The sequence below is a fragment of the Lithobates pipiens genome, unplaced genomic scaffold (genome assembly GCF_037356315.1).
Source record: "Lithobates pipiens isolate NorthernLeopardFrog02 unplaced genomic scaffold, aLitPip1_a1.2 Scaffold_13, whole genome shotgun sequence".
NCBI classification, from domain to species: Eukaryota; Metazoa; Chordata; class Amphibia; order Anura; family Ranidae; genus Lithobates; species Lithobates pipiens.
The window spans coordinates 416541358-416556604 of NW_027507718.1; the positions used below are offsets into that span (position 1 = coordinate 416541358).

Genomic DNA, 15247 nt, shown 5'->3' on the forward strand with positions numbered 1-15247 from the left:
AAAAAAAAAAAACTGTGGTGATTGAATACCACCAAAAGCAAACTCTATTTGTGTGAACAAATGATAAAAATTTCATTTGGGTACAGCGTGGCATGACCGAATAATTATCATGCAAAATACAAGAGTATTGAAAGCTAAAAACTTGGTCTGGGAAGGAAGGCAATGAAAGTGCCCAGTATTAAGGTGGTTAACAGCTATGGGTCAGCAGGCAATCTTCAGAGTTCTGGTGAGGTCTGCAGTGGTTACTGGATAGCCTTCAAAGATCACTCTAGACAGTGCCTGTTTTTTTCATGATTTTTTGGTCTCTTTCAGCTTTTTCTCTAAAAGAATTCCTTCTATTCACAAAGTAATACGAGGCTGGAAATACTCTGGCTTCAGGACTCAATTCTGATAGAAGCTGATTCTACAGATTCAGTTCTGCGAATCATCCATACAACTGTCTTCTAAATATAATACTTTAAGTGATTGTTTGGCAGTTTTATTTAGGCAATTAAAGCAGTCCTTCAGGCATTGGCATAACATTTGATTGTCAATATTAAAATATATATTCAAAACAACTTGTGTCCTCTGCTTCAGTTTAATCCCCATTTCCCTTTTTATCATTCCCCAGATTAATATAAAACCTGCATTCTCAGCTTTCTTTGCTAGTGTACTATTTACTGCTTCATGAACTAATAGTCTATAAAATAAATTTGGTTCGGTACTAATCACCTCATGTAGTTGGATCGTCCAATTCAGAAAGGTTTGGTTTCGCACAGACACAGTCAAGCATTGCTTCCCTTTAGATTGCAAAGTTCTTTGCAAACTTTTGGAGCTATATAAATGCTGTATAATAATAATAATAACAATAATTTTACACATTTGCAATGTGATGCATGTAGCATGTTTCCTGCTGTAGGAGATGTAAGCAACACCAGGCGTGATCGGGTCTATCTTAGTTCCAGAACCTTCCTCTGGTGTATCCTCACCAGCATCCAGTCTCCTGCAAGTAAATAATGAGGCTCTGCTGGGTTCTCTCAGTCTGGACGTAAGGCATATATTTGGTTTTGACCCATGTGAAGTGGTTGCACAGTTCAATGACATTCTCAGAGAGTGACCCATTGGATTTTGCTAATGTCTGTGGAAAATATATTCCTGTCTTTGAGACTGGCCCAAAAATATCTCATAAGGAGAAAGTTTTCCCTTCTGCCTAGGTGCGGTTTTTAGTGTTAAGACATATTCATATAGGCATATCTTGGGCAATAGCAGGCAATTCTCTGTTTGGTTTATACCACAGTTATAAAATTAAATAGACCAACCTCCCCCTTTGGATACATTAGAGGGAATGTGTGCCATCACAGAAAGCAAGGGTTACTTCGAAGGTGGTCTGCTAACTAAATCTGGGATGCATCATCAACATTTTGCCTTTTCAATTTTCTTATGACTTCTTGAAAATAAGCCACCAAGGTGTCATCAGAGGTTTTTCTGCAAGAAGACATATCTTAGGTTCATTCACATCAAGTGAGAGCAATGATTTTTTTGCTAGATTAACTTTCCAATGGCCTATAGCATCAGGATCAGTATCTTTAATATGTGCTTTCCCCTTTTTCCAGCCACCTCTAAAAGTAGTGTGATAGCCTCTAGCAGAGCTTAAACTTGAGTGAATTTTTTTATTGGCTGTCTACTAGATGTTAGGAAATTCTGTCTCCTCCATAGTGCTTTATAATCATGTACTACAAGAAAAACAGGAATGGAAGGTGTGCACACCAGGAGTGACATCAGGTGTTCACTGATCGGCGCACTGCAGCGGCGATGATGCCGTTGGCATCTGTTGGGGTTCCCCCTGAGGTGATCCTAGTGTGCGGTTTTTGGACACCTCTGAGTGCCCAAACCCCCTCCCCCCGCAGCTACATAAGACATGGATTGACCCACTTATCCATCCTGCATCCTTTTTTGCTTATGTGTTTCTACACCTGTATTCATCTGACTAAATATAAATAAATGTACAATCTATTATGGATTTGAATGAATCATCATTTTGTTTCTTTGTTTTTACTTTAGTAATATATATTATTCAATTTCTTATGAATAATTTCTTATCAACTGTTTTTCTTTCCTGCCCCTTTTGAGGGTTTTGTGAGTACCTACTTTTATCCAAAAATTTCTTATTATTAAATTATCTCTGGTAATGCACTAGGTGTGTGTGCCTTCCATTTCTGTTCTTGTAGTTCCTTTCAAATTATCCCACCTGAATAAGGTAGCATGCACCTAGTTTTGGGATACCATATACCCCTTTCACACCACCATTTTATCTGACATCTGTAAGGCCGCGTACACACGGGCGGATTGTCTGCCCAACTTAGTCCGCTGAACCGTGTTTCAGCGGACAATCCGCTCGTGTGTGGGCTTCAGCGGACTTTTTCAGCGGACAGTCTGACGGACTTTGTCTTTCGGAATTTCCGTAATTTTGTCCGTCCAAACTTGGTTTTGTCCGTCCAAACTTGGTTTCAGCGGACAGTCCGCTCGTGTGTAGGCAAGTTGGACGGACTAAGTATGGCGCATGCTCAGAAAGGATTTACACGGCCGAAGGTTGCATTGCAGTGTATTGGACGTCGTTTTTCTAGTCCCGTCGTACGTGCTGTACACGTCATCGCGCAAGTTTTCAGCGGACTGTCTGTTCATGGTGTGTGGTCAAGTCCGTTCATTCAAAAGTTGAACGGACTGTCTGTCGGATTGTCTGACGAACTTAGTTGGGCAGACAATCCGCCCGTGTGTACGCGGCCTTACTCCTCACCTTGGAAGACCTATTAGCACCAGAAGTGACTGTGCTTTTTATAATTATATTCTACCCCGTGAGCATAATGACAGCTAGTGAAAATATTTACTGATTGTCTCTGTGCCACCTGCCATGATTTGATTAAAGCCTTCAGTTCTGCAATTTGGACAGAACAGCTGGAGGCAAAGATTGCTGGAATAGATTGTCTAACTGAGTGACCACTGCCAGTCCATTGACAGGTGTAGCTGTCTCTGTGTAGAAACGTGACCCATCAGACCATGGTTCAGTCTGGGTTTTCTAGGGAATTATCTTTGACTGTTACTCACGGTACATAGAAGGTATCAGATACCTGAAGGTAATCATGCTCTCCCATTGTAATGAAGGGTGTAGTGGGCAACAGTGTAGCGGAGTTCAAGACATTACACTTCTTTATAATGATTTTAGTAGGTGTTATTAAAGCTGACTTATATTCCATCAATCTTGCAGCAGAAAGGTGTTTAGTAATAAAATGCTGCAACACTTGCTTCACAGCATGTGGGACCGTTGAATTAAAATGTGAATTAGCACCCAGCTCAATTGTACAACTCCCCTTTTCATAACTGGGAAATTCCCAGTCATCTTGGCTGCTGTTGTCTGGGTACTATTGGCAATAGTTCTCAAGCAACTTGTATTGGGCAGACAAGTCCAGGTAATTGATAACACAAATCTGCAAGGTGCTTGGGAATCTGTAACTCTTGCTTATGTACCCTGACAAGAAAATGACTCATGTCATCCATTCGTGTTTTACAACAGCTGTGAGAAATTGGAAGTTCTGACTGACACATTATTCATTTACTTCACTGTCATCTTGGTTTATAAAGATTTGGCGAGAAAGAGCAGGTTGCTTGTATGTGACTTGCAGTTTATGCTTTGAAGAAGTGCCATTGCATTTTAACATTCCTGCCACACATTTTGTGTAAGAGGGCATTTTCTCAGTGCACAGCATGTACTTTCTAGGTCGTCCTGTGTATTCAACTCTTTGGTAAGGTCTGGTGATAATTTTTTTAATTGGGTGGCAGAGGGAAGGTTGTTGATCTTGCGCACCATATTCTGGTAGGTTAAATGGTTAAGCCCAACTGACAAATGCCATAGATGAACAATTGGGAGGGGGTACTAAGATAATTGGAGCTACTAATAGGGAGGAGTTGAAGACCCGTTATGGGAAGTGGGTTCATTACCTAAGCAAGTCTAACGCTGCGTACACACGGTCGGACTTTCCGACAACAAGCTCACATCCAACATTTCCCATCGTAAAATCTAACTGTGTGTACGCGACATAATGTCGCGTACACGCAATTGGAATTTCCGACAACAAATGTTCGATGTGAACTTGTTATTGGAAATTCCGACCATGTTTAGGCTCCATCGGACATTTGCCATCGGAATTCTTGACAACAGATGTTTGGGAGCTGGATCTCAAATTTTCCGACAACAAAATCCATTGTCGTAAATTCCGAGCGTGTGTAGACAATTCCAACGCACAAAATTCCAGATATGCCCAGAATCAAGCAGAAGAGCCACACTGGCTATTGAACTTAATTTTTCTCGGCTCGTTGTACGTGTTGTACCTCACCGCGTTCTTGAAGTTCGGAATTTCCGACAACATTTGTGTGACCATGTGTATGCAAGACAAGTTTGAGCCAACATCCGTCGGAAAAAAATCCACGGGTTGGTTGTTGAAAATTCTGATCGTCTGTCATTAGACTTAGCAGAGCAAAGAACACTGAAAATATTAGATTATATAATATTCAGATTGTAAGATATTGTGACTAAAACATACTAAAAATTATTTATTTATTATGGTTTTTTCCCTGTTGGTCATGTTTCTCATTGGTCATATTTCAACCTGGAAACTCTAGAGCTTAATTAGTTCAGCTGAAGCACATGTTCTTCAACCAAATATAGATCAGTATAAATAGAACGAGGATTATCATCATCATGAGACTTGCAAAACAACTGCTACGCTTCTGAACTGTAAACTAAGGTATGTGTTTGTAAACTGCAATTTTAAGAGTTATCAACTGAGCAAAAAACAAAAAACATTTTATACTTGTTATGGTTTTGTAATATTGCATGTATTTACCATTATCTGATTGGAAAAAAATTGTGAATCTTTGGTGAAAATAAATAGACTCCTATTTGCTATTGCAATAGGAGTAGGAATACATCAAGCTTGTACTTTTAGATTTAACTTTTTTAGATTTTTAGATCTACCGCACCTTTTTATTTTGAATGTATTAATAATGTTGTTATATTACACAATGTATTAACAGCATTAAGCTCCATTGCTTATGGGGCAGACTCTGCCAGGAGTCCGCTTGCTCAGTGGGGGATGTGTCCGCTGATCCTCACTGATGGCTGGTCCGAGTCCACTCCACTTATGCATAGCGGACACAGACACAACTGTCCTATGCTTTAGAGCAAAGGAAGCTTCAATCGTAGCCTCTGCTTTATTCCCATTTGCTATGTTGCTGCACATGCGATCAGCTATGACACCGGCTACAGTATTTGATGACAGTTCCGTTAAGATCACAAGCAACTGTGGAAGTTCTCATTCAAAGCATGAATGGAACATTTTTGGCAAATAAACCAATGGGTTTATTTTCACAAAGTATATATGAGTTCGGTGTGGCAATGATAATACATTGAAGAAACGTTCATTAAGTACAGCAGGCCCAGCAGGGAAGCACACCCAAGTCACTTACAACTGACACAGTGGTCGATCCTTGAGTTGCAGAATGGAAGATACCGACAGCATCTGCCATGAGGAGTGGAATGCCACCTGGCCAGTCCACCCCAGATGGAAAGGCTTCCTAGATGATAGATGTAGTCCCTGTACTGCCCCTACTCCCCTGGAACTTTTCCCTATCTCTAAGTACTGTCCCAGACAGACCTTTCCCTATGCTAGGCACTTGCATAGAGAGCACCAATCCCAGGAGCCGGCCTGCCCCAAGATGGCCGCCAAAGTCACATGGATTGCCAGCATCCAATCGGAATAGCTGCCTCCATGTGACAGAGGAAATCATAGAGGAACCATGTTTCTCTAAACTTCCTCCCCGCCTGCATTGCCGCTGCAGTTGAGCACCACATGCAGTGGTTAGTAGAAAGTGCACCTGTCTACATTCCCTCCCTCTTTGACAGATGCTGTCCTCGGCATCGCAACACAGCAAAGAACAAGTAACCATGCAAAACATAATTTAGGCAATAACAGTAACATTTCAAACAACATAATCTGAATACTTTGCAGGGAGTTGCCCTTGGTTAGACCGCATGGAGCGTCGAGCTGTCCTTTGTGGGGACACCTTCAGAGTAATCATCTTCTGCTTGTGATTCTGGAGCCACAGGTGGTTGGCGGTCCTCAAGGCCATCTACAAGTTTTTCACCCGAGCAGGAGGCTGATTCCTCGAGAATATGTCCATGGAGTCATCAGGATTGGCAGTCTCCAGGATCAGTGTCTCGAGGCTGTCTGTAGGTGCGCTACTAGGGTTTCCCGCTTCAGGATTAGCAGAGGCCAGAGCTCCGGGTTCAATGGGAGGCAGGTACCATTCAAAGAAGACTTTCTGTATAGGCAGAATATCTACAGAGTAATTATATCTTCTGTCGGCAGAAGGTTTGGTGGAATAATCCCCACTCTATGCAAGGCCTCAACAAGTTGCAGTGAAGCCATCTTTTGTAAGGGTCAGGACCCCCTGAGATCATCACGTACACGGGGGTTGGCAGAAAAAGGTTTCTTCTCCACCTAATAAGGGGCCCACTCCCACCTCGGCTCCAATTTCCTGCCCCTTTCATATTTTGGGTTCTTTACCAATCCAACTGCCGTCTGTGGATGAAAAAGCTCTGTCTTAACCATGGGACTGTTATGCTTTCTCCAAACAGGCCTTCCAGGTGCACCACAATATTTTCCAGGCTAGCGGGGACCTGGTACAGGCAAGCATCACTCTCCAGCCTTTTCTCCTATTTTAACAGAGAGATGTTTGACCCAATAAATGTAGGCACTAGGGCCAAGGCTGCTCCTAACAACTCCATTGTGACCCCCCTGCTCCTCCATCCACACCAGTTGCAAAGAGGGGCATATTCTTTGGACTGCCGCCATGTGTGGGTTAGGTGCAGCATTGTGCAGCAGGCAGTGAACACACAGAGTCTGTGTTTGGAAGAAACAATATATTGTAGAAAAGTTCATCAAGTACAACATGCCTAGTGGGGAAGCACACCGGACCAAGGCCACTTACAACTGAGACAGCAGTGGACACGCATTTTGCAGAATGGAAGAAGTCGCCAGAATGTGCCACGAGGAGCAAAATGATATCTGTCTGCGCTAAGGGTAAAAATCGCATATGCAGCCAGACCTCCTTCCTTAGAGGTCAGATAATCTGATAAGCAGTTTATCATTGCTGGTGCACACAGTAGTGGAAAACCTGTTTACTTTGGAAGATTTGATTAGCTTTTTGACACAAAGCACTATATTGTTATATGTATGCACTGATTTTGTATAAACACTTATATGAATTTATTGTGAATGTTTATGCATTTTTAGTACTTTTTTCACATTTATCATTGGCTGTTTTGTATGATTGCTGATTATGTATTATATTGATTTTCAATTTCTGGTTAAGCACTCTAGTTTATTGTGCACTTATTGACAGCACAGCACAATTCGATTTTAGGTTGGTTATATTGAGGTATGAATATTTTGGGAGTTCAGCTTTTTTGTTGGTTTCCTTTTTAGAGTGATTTTTTTTTATTTTTTTTACAGATTGCCACTTTTTAGCGCAAATTCTTTTTTTGTTTTTTATATTAGTTTATCCTAGAATAAGTGAGAGTTAAATGCGTCTAGTGTTTAAGCATGTTTAGGTACATTTAGGCACATTTTGAATGTCATTTTTTTTTCTTCTCAAAAGCTCCTGAAAGCACTGGTGATGCTTTTTTTCAGCCTATAAATGCTCCTTTTCTAATATGCCTGTAAACTCCTATGTGTGCATAGACACATAGGCTAACATGGAGGTGCTTTTATAGGCTGAACCCCCCCCCCCCCCCCCCTCCAAACCAAAAGAGAATTTTTTTTTTAAACCCCATGTGTATGAGGCCTAAACCTGTTAGCCCTTGTAGACACGGTCGGACATTGTGACAACCAAATCCGTTGGATTTTGTCCGACGGATTTTGTCCGATGGATTGTGTCCGAAACTATTGCATGCACACGGTCGGACAAAGTTGTCGGAAAATCCGATTGTACATAACGTGAGGAGGTTATTTCGTTACGATGGGACTACGTCCAGGCTAGTAGCCAATAGCTTTGGTCTAGGAATTTGATCTGAGCATGCGTGGCACTTTGTCCCTCGGAGTAGGCTACACATGATTGGAGTATGTCCGATTGGAGCATTTTGTCGGAAAATTTTATAGACAAGTTGGAAAACTTGGTCCGTCGGAAACTCCGACGGAAACAGTCCGATGGAGACCACACACAGTCGGTTTATCCGACAAAATGGTCCGATAGGACACATTCCGACGGAATCTTCGACCGTGTGTACAAGGGCTTACAGAGGCTTGGTTACTTATGAGGCAGACTGTTTTGTGTCTGACCATGTCACTAATTTACTTCATAAATGTATAGATGTCCTCCCATGTCTTTCGTATTTGGTTTCCTTCCTTGTCAGATTGTCATTGGTAAAAGCTGCACAGATTTAGACGGTTTACTCTGGCATTCCACACTGATAAGGATCTTTTTACTATTATTCTGGATTCCTGCCATCTGCAGGGAATATTGGCTGCCCATAAAGCAGAGATTTATTAGGATCGTTCTGCCTGCTTAGGAAAGGCACACTTATGAAGCCTGCTCTGAGTTTCTCCATGTTAGAGTTTAATTTCATATGGCTTCTGAGAATTCTTTAACTTTCTCTCCTTTTTTGGGCAGCCAGTTTAAGGCTAAGCAGCATTCACCACTGACAGTGTAACAAGTGTGAAACTGAATAAAGAACACAAAGCCGATATGTTTGACTATTGTTCCTAGAAATTACTGTAACTGACTACAGTTTGTGGTTAAGTGGTACAGTACTGTAGCTGGGAAATCATAAGAAATTTAATGCTATTACTACAAATTTATGGAAACTTACCTTAACAAAATAGGTATAAATAGATTGTTAAGCAAACTGTAAGAAAAACTGAAAGTGTTATTAAACCCAGACTATGAAAAACTCTTAGTACATGCTACATAACAGAGTGTTCATATTCACAAAGCCGCTGGTTGATCCTGTCTTCAGCTGCTGTCCCTCCTATCTTCTCTGTGTCCCCACTGTAGGCTGAGATTGTGCAGACAAGCTGGTGTCATCTACTGAGCATGCTCAATTTCATTTCCCTTTTAAACTCCTCATTTCCTACTTTTTCTTATCTGTACAGCCCACATGACTGTAGAGTCACACATATGGGCATATACACAGTGGTGAATGACACTCCCCTTTCTCTCTCCCTCCTTCTCCATGTCCTCCTATTGCTAAACACTATGGGGGCAGGATATACAGTGCCTTGCGAAAGTATTCAGCCCCCTTGAACTTTTCAATCTTTTGCCACATTTCAGGCTTCAAACATAAAGATATAACATTTTTATTTTTTGTGAAGAATCACTTGTTGGACAGAATTGTGAAGTGGAACGAAATCTATTGGATTTTGGAAACTTTTTTTAACTAATAAAAAAATGAAAAGTGGGGCGTGCAAAATTATTCGGCCCCCTTGCGTTAATACTTTGTAGAGCCACCTTTTGCTGCGATTACAGCTGCAAATCGCTTGGGGTATGTCTCTATCAGTTTTGCACTTCGAGAGACTGAAATTCTTGCCCATTCTTCTTTGCAAAACAGCTCGAGCTCAGTGAGGTTGGATGGAGAGCGTTTGTGAACAGCAGTTTTCAGCTCTTTCCACAGATTCTCGATTGGATTCAGGTCTGGACTTTGACTTGGCCATTCTAACACCTGGATACGTTTATTTGTGAACCATTCCTTTGTAGATTTTGCTGTATGTTTGGGATCATTGTCTTGTTGGAAGATAAATCTCCGTCCCAGTTTCAGGTCTTTTGCAGACTCCAACAGGTTTTCATCCAGAATGGTCCTGTATTTGGCTGCATCCATCTTCCCCTCAATTTTAACCATCTTCCCTGTCCCTGCTGAAGAAAAGCAGACCCAAACCCTGATGCTGCCACCACCATGTTTGACAGTGGGGATGGTGTGTTGAGGGTGATGAGCTGTGTTCCTTTTACGCGAAACATATCGTTTTGCATTGTGGACAAAAAGTTGGATTTTGGTTTCATCTGACCAGAGCACCTTCTTCCACATGTTTGGTGTGTCTCCCAGGTGGCTTGTGGCAAACTTTAGACGAGACTTTTTATGGATATCTTTGAGAAATGGCATTCTTCTTGCCACTCTTCCATAAAGGCCAGATTTGTGCAGTGTACGACTGATTGTTGTCCTATGGACAGACTCTCCCACCTCAGCTGTAGTTCCCTGCAGTTCATCCAGAGTGATCATGGGCCTCTTGGCTGCATCTCTGATCAGTCTTCTCCTTGTCTGAGCTGAAAGTTTAGAGGGACGGCCAGGTCTTGGTAGATTTGCAGTGGTCTGAAACTCCTTCCATTTCAAAATGATCACTTGCACAGTGCTCCTTGGGATGTTTAAAGCTTGGGAAATCTTTTTGTATCCAAATCTGGCTTTAAACTTCTCCACAACAGTATTACGGACCTGCCTGGTGTGTTCCTTGGTCTTCATGATGCTCTCTGCGCTTTCAACAGAACCCTGAGACTATCACAGAGCAGGTGCATTTATACAGAGACTTGATTACACACAGGTGGATTCTATTTATCACCATCAGTCATTTAGGACAACATTGGATCATTCCGAGATCCTCGCTGAACTTCTGGAGTGAGTTTGCTGCACTGAAAGTAAAGGGGCCTAATAATTTTGCACGCACCACTTTTCAGATTTTTTATTTGCTAAAAAAGTTTAAAATATCCAATAGATTTCGTTCCACTTCACAATTGTGTCCCACTTGTTGGTGATTCTTCACAAAAAATTTAAATTTTATATCATTATGTTTGAAGCCTGAAATGTGGCAAAAGGTTGAAAAGTCCAAGGGGGCCGAATACTTTCGCAAGGCACTGTAGTATGTTGATTGATTACATTCACTAAGAAACTTACAAAAAAAGCTTAGTTTTAATACATATCAGTATTAACTATATGAAATGTAAAAAGAGCCTTGAATGCAGATGCCGTCTGAACAAAAAGAAAGCTGTGAGTCATCTTTGACTCCACCTACACCATATTAATGCACAAAAAAATACACATTTTATATTCATTAAAGATGTACAAGAAGTTGTAAAACACTTACCGGTAGTTAATGCTTTTGATTTAATTTGAATTTCTCTCTTGAAACTGTTTTTTTTTTGTCATGTGACTGCTGGCACAGCACCAATCAGGGCTAGCCAGACACAGTCTCACACTATAGAGAGCGTACATCAGCAGATTAATAGAAGCTTTCTCAAGGATATTTCCCTGCAGATGCCAAAGAACAGGGAAATGACCACACAACACCACTGTAGGAATATAGAGGATTAAAACAAAATACAGTGACATGATATATATGATTTATGTGATTGCATTATGGCAATTAAGACTTCTCTGTTTAGTATCAGTTTAATTATTTTTTCTTCAGAATTCTAATGTTGTCCTTTCTTTAATTTACTACATAAATACAAGCATTCAACAATATGATTTTAAAAAGCAAAAAAAAAAAACAATTCCACATACATGATCCACAAAGAATCAAAGGCTACATCACATGAAGGGCATAGAATAATATGAAAAAAAAAAATCAATAAAGAAAGTAGATATATGGGGCTAACAAATCAACCTGTTATGGGATTCCTTGTCAAAGATATACTTTTGCAGTGGTAGGGAAAGCATAGATGTTCTCAATTATTACATTATATTTATTTATAGTTTTGCATACCGAGTTTTAAATACTCATACAACTTCAATAATTGTTGCACTCTGGTTACTGTATTGGGCAATGAACCTAGCCTGGAATTTTCGTTACCAACCCCACACCCAAACCCATTGCCCTCCTAAACAGGTTGTTTAATGATCACTAAGATACACAATTTAAAAAACAAATGCATAATCACATTCGAGAATTTAAACTATAGAGTTTATCATAAAGATTTGACCACAACAACTACCTAATTTGGACAACAGATTGGTCTCTAGTTGTCATAGGAATTTGAGGTGGGGGGACATCTACAAAGAATTTAATTTTGTTCTGGCGACAACTGTCTAAGAGACTGACAATGCTGGTTGTTGTTTTGTATTGCAAGCTTGAATAAGTTGTAAATTTGCTATTTTCATTGACCAGTGAATTTTAGCACATGTATCTCTACTTTAGTGACCTCTCCTCAGTTTCTGAACAAATATTACCCCCAATAGAAATATACTTTCTCACACTTAAATAAGAATTCCTCGTATGACTATTTATTACATAGTTACATTGGTCCAGCTTGGACCAATGTTAATATATAAATATATATTTATATATATAGCACCCTGGTGTATAGGCGGGGTTGCTCCTAAATTTACCCGCCAGGTGTAGTTACCTGGGCTCATTGTTGGGGATCAATTGATTCCACCCTAATTCTTGAATTGCTGCACTTCTCCCTTCTGCCACTAGGTGGCCAGGTACCTGGTGACTAGGGATGGGCTTCGAGTTCGAGTCGAACTCATGTTCGACTCGAACATTGCCTGTTCGCTTGTTCAGCGAACAGTGAACAATTTGGGATGTTCTCTGTATTACGGGACCCGACAATATAGCCGCAAGTGATTTTAAAAGACTTTTTTTCCTGCACAAATGATACTTTGTGCAGTGACAGTTCTAAGCACCAGAAACATGTGCCCCTTCACAGGCATACTATAGATACCCCCCAGCTACGAAATTTAAAGGAATATTACACTTTTATTGTTTCACTTTAATCATTATTAAAATCACTGCTCCTGAAAAAACGTCAGTTTTTAAAACTTTTTTTTGCATTGATCCATGTCCCCGGGGGCAGGACCCAGGTCCCCAAACACTTTTTAGGACAGTAACTTGCATATTAGTAGACATGTGCATTCGTTTTCGTCCGAATGCATTTTCGTCCGAATTTCAGCTATTTTCGTTTTCGTTTTGACAAACGATAACGAAAGCACAAAATCCGAAAAACGAAAGATCCGACATAAATAAATGCTTTATTTTCGTTTTCATTGTTACAACAGTTCGATATAGAATAGGAGATTCGACATGACTCTGACAACAATCTGTGTCTATAGAACCTGTGTTCGAATGTGCCTAACCTTACCTCTATTAGTCCAAGATTACGGTATATAGAGAAAATATTCGACAGAGAAAAAAGATTTGACAGAGAGAAAAGATTCTGCAAGATACTGTCCTAAAAAGTGTTTGGGGACCCGGGTCCTGCCCCAGGGGACATGGATCAATGCAAAAATAAGTTTTAAAAACGGCCGTTTTTTCGGGAGCAGTGATTTTAATAATGATTAAAGTGAAACAATAAAAGTGTAATATTCCTTTAAATTTCGTAGGGGGGGGTTGTCTATAGTATGCCTGTGAAGGGGCGCATGTTTCCCGTGCTTAGAATTGTCCCTGCACAAAGTGTCATTTATGCAGGAAAAAAAGTCCTTTAAAATCACTCGCAGCTATAATGAATTGTCGGCTCCCGTAATACAGAGAACACTCATTGAAAGTCATTGATAAAAAAATAAATAAATAAATAAATAAAAAAGCGTGGGGGTCCCCCAAATTCAATTACCAGGCCCTTCAGGTCTGGTATGGATATTAAGGGGAACCCTGCCTCAAATTTAAGAAAAAATTTGACGTGGGGTTCCCCCTAAATATCCATAACCAGACCCTTCAGGTCTGGTATGGATATTAAGGGGAACCCCGCGTCAAATTTAAAAAAAACTTGACGTGGGGTTCCCCCTAAAAATCCATACCAGACCCTTTATCCGAGCACGCAACCTGGCAGGCCGCAGGAAAAGCGGGGGGGACGAGAGAGCGCCCCCCCCTCCCTCCTGAACCGTACCAGGCCACATGCCCTCAACATTGGGAGGATGCTTTGGGGGTCTGTGACCCCTCAAAGCACCTTGTCCCCATGTTGATGAAGACAAGGGCCTCATCCCCACAACCCTGGCCGGTGGTTGTGGAGGTCTGCGGGCGGGGGGCTTATCAGAATCTGGAAGCCCCCTTTAACAAGGGGACCCCCAGATCCCGGCCCCCCCCTGTTTGAAATGGTAAGGGGGTACAAAAGTACCCCTACCATTTCACAAAGAAAGTGTAAAAAATGGTTAAATAAAACAAACACACTTTTGAAAAATTCCTTTATTAAAAAATAAAAAATAAAAAAAAAGATTCCAGCGGCGGTAATCCACTCTTGCTATCCAGCGACGGACGGTCATCTCTCCAGCGATGTCTCATCTCATCCAGCGCAGCGAATCCTCCGTCCTTCTTCTGTCTCCGTGGAGGAGACACTGCAAGGATTCCGGCGGCTGACGTTTCTAATATACGGAGGGCGGGGCCACCCGTCACCTGACCCCGCCCCCCTCTGACGCAAGGGGAAACCCGGGGTTCCCTGTGACGTAGGGGTGACCCGCACCCCTCTGATGTAACACAGGCAGGTTTCCGTTACATCAGAGGGGGGCGGGGTCACCCATACGTCACGGGGAACCCCGGGTTTCCCCTTGCGTCAGAGGGGGGCGGGGTCAGGTGACGGGTGGCCCCGCCCTCCGTATATAAGAAACGTCATCCGCCGGAATCCTTGCAGTGTCTCCTCCACGGAGACAGAAGGATGGATCGCTGCGCTGGATGAGATGAGACATCGCTGGAGAGATGACTGTCCGTCGCTGGATAGCAAGAGTGGATTACCGCCGCTGGAATCTTTTTTTTATTTTTTTATTTTTAATAAAGGAATTTTTCAAAAGTGTGTTTGTTTTATTTAACCATTTTTTACACTTTCTTTGTGAAATGGTAGGGGTACTTTTGTACCCCCTTACCATTTCAAACAGGGGGGGGCCGGGATCTGGGGGTCCCCTTGTTGAAGGGGGCTTCCAGATTCTGATAAGCCCCCCGCCCGCAGACCTCCACAACCACCGGCCAGGGTTGTGGGGATGAGGCCCTTGTCTTCATCAACATGGGGACAAGGTGCTTTGAGGGGTCACAGACCCCCAAAGCATCCTCCCAATGTTGAGGGCATGTGGCCTGGTATGGTTCAGGAGGGAGGGGGGGCCGCTCTCTCGTCCCCCCCTCTTTTCCTGCGGCCTGCCAGGTTGCGTGCTCGGATAAAGGGTCTGGTATGGATTTTTAGGGGGAACCCCACGTCAAGTTTTTTTTAAATTTGACGCGGGGTTCCCCTTAATATCCATACCAGACCTGAA

The 15247-nt window shown here is 41.9% G+C and overlaps 1 protein-coding gene across 2 annotated transcripts in view; it reads left to right on the forward strand.

The window, feature by feature from the left end:
• Positions 1–4679: 4679 nt before the first annotated feature.
• The window catches only part of YIPF7 (Yip1 domain family member 7), a 113371-nt gene continuing 102803 nt past the window's right edge, over positions 4680–15247 (forward strand). For both annotated transcript variants that reach the window (XM_077477548.1, XM_077477549.1), the window contains exon 1: positions 4680–4778. The gene's annotated coding sequence lies outside the window, so the exon portion shown is untranslated. The remainder of the gene's footprint in view (positions 4779–15247) is intronic.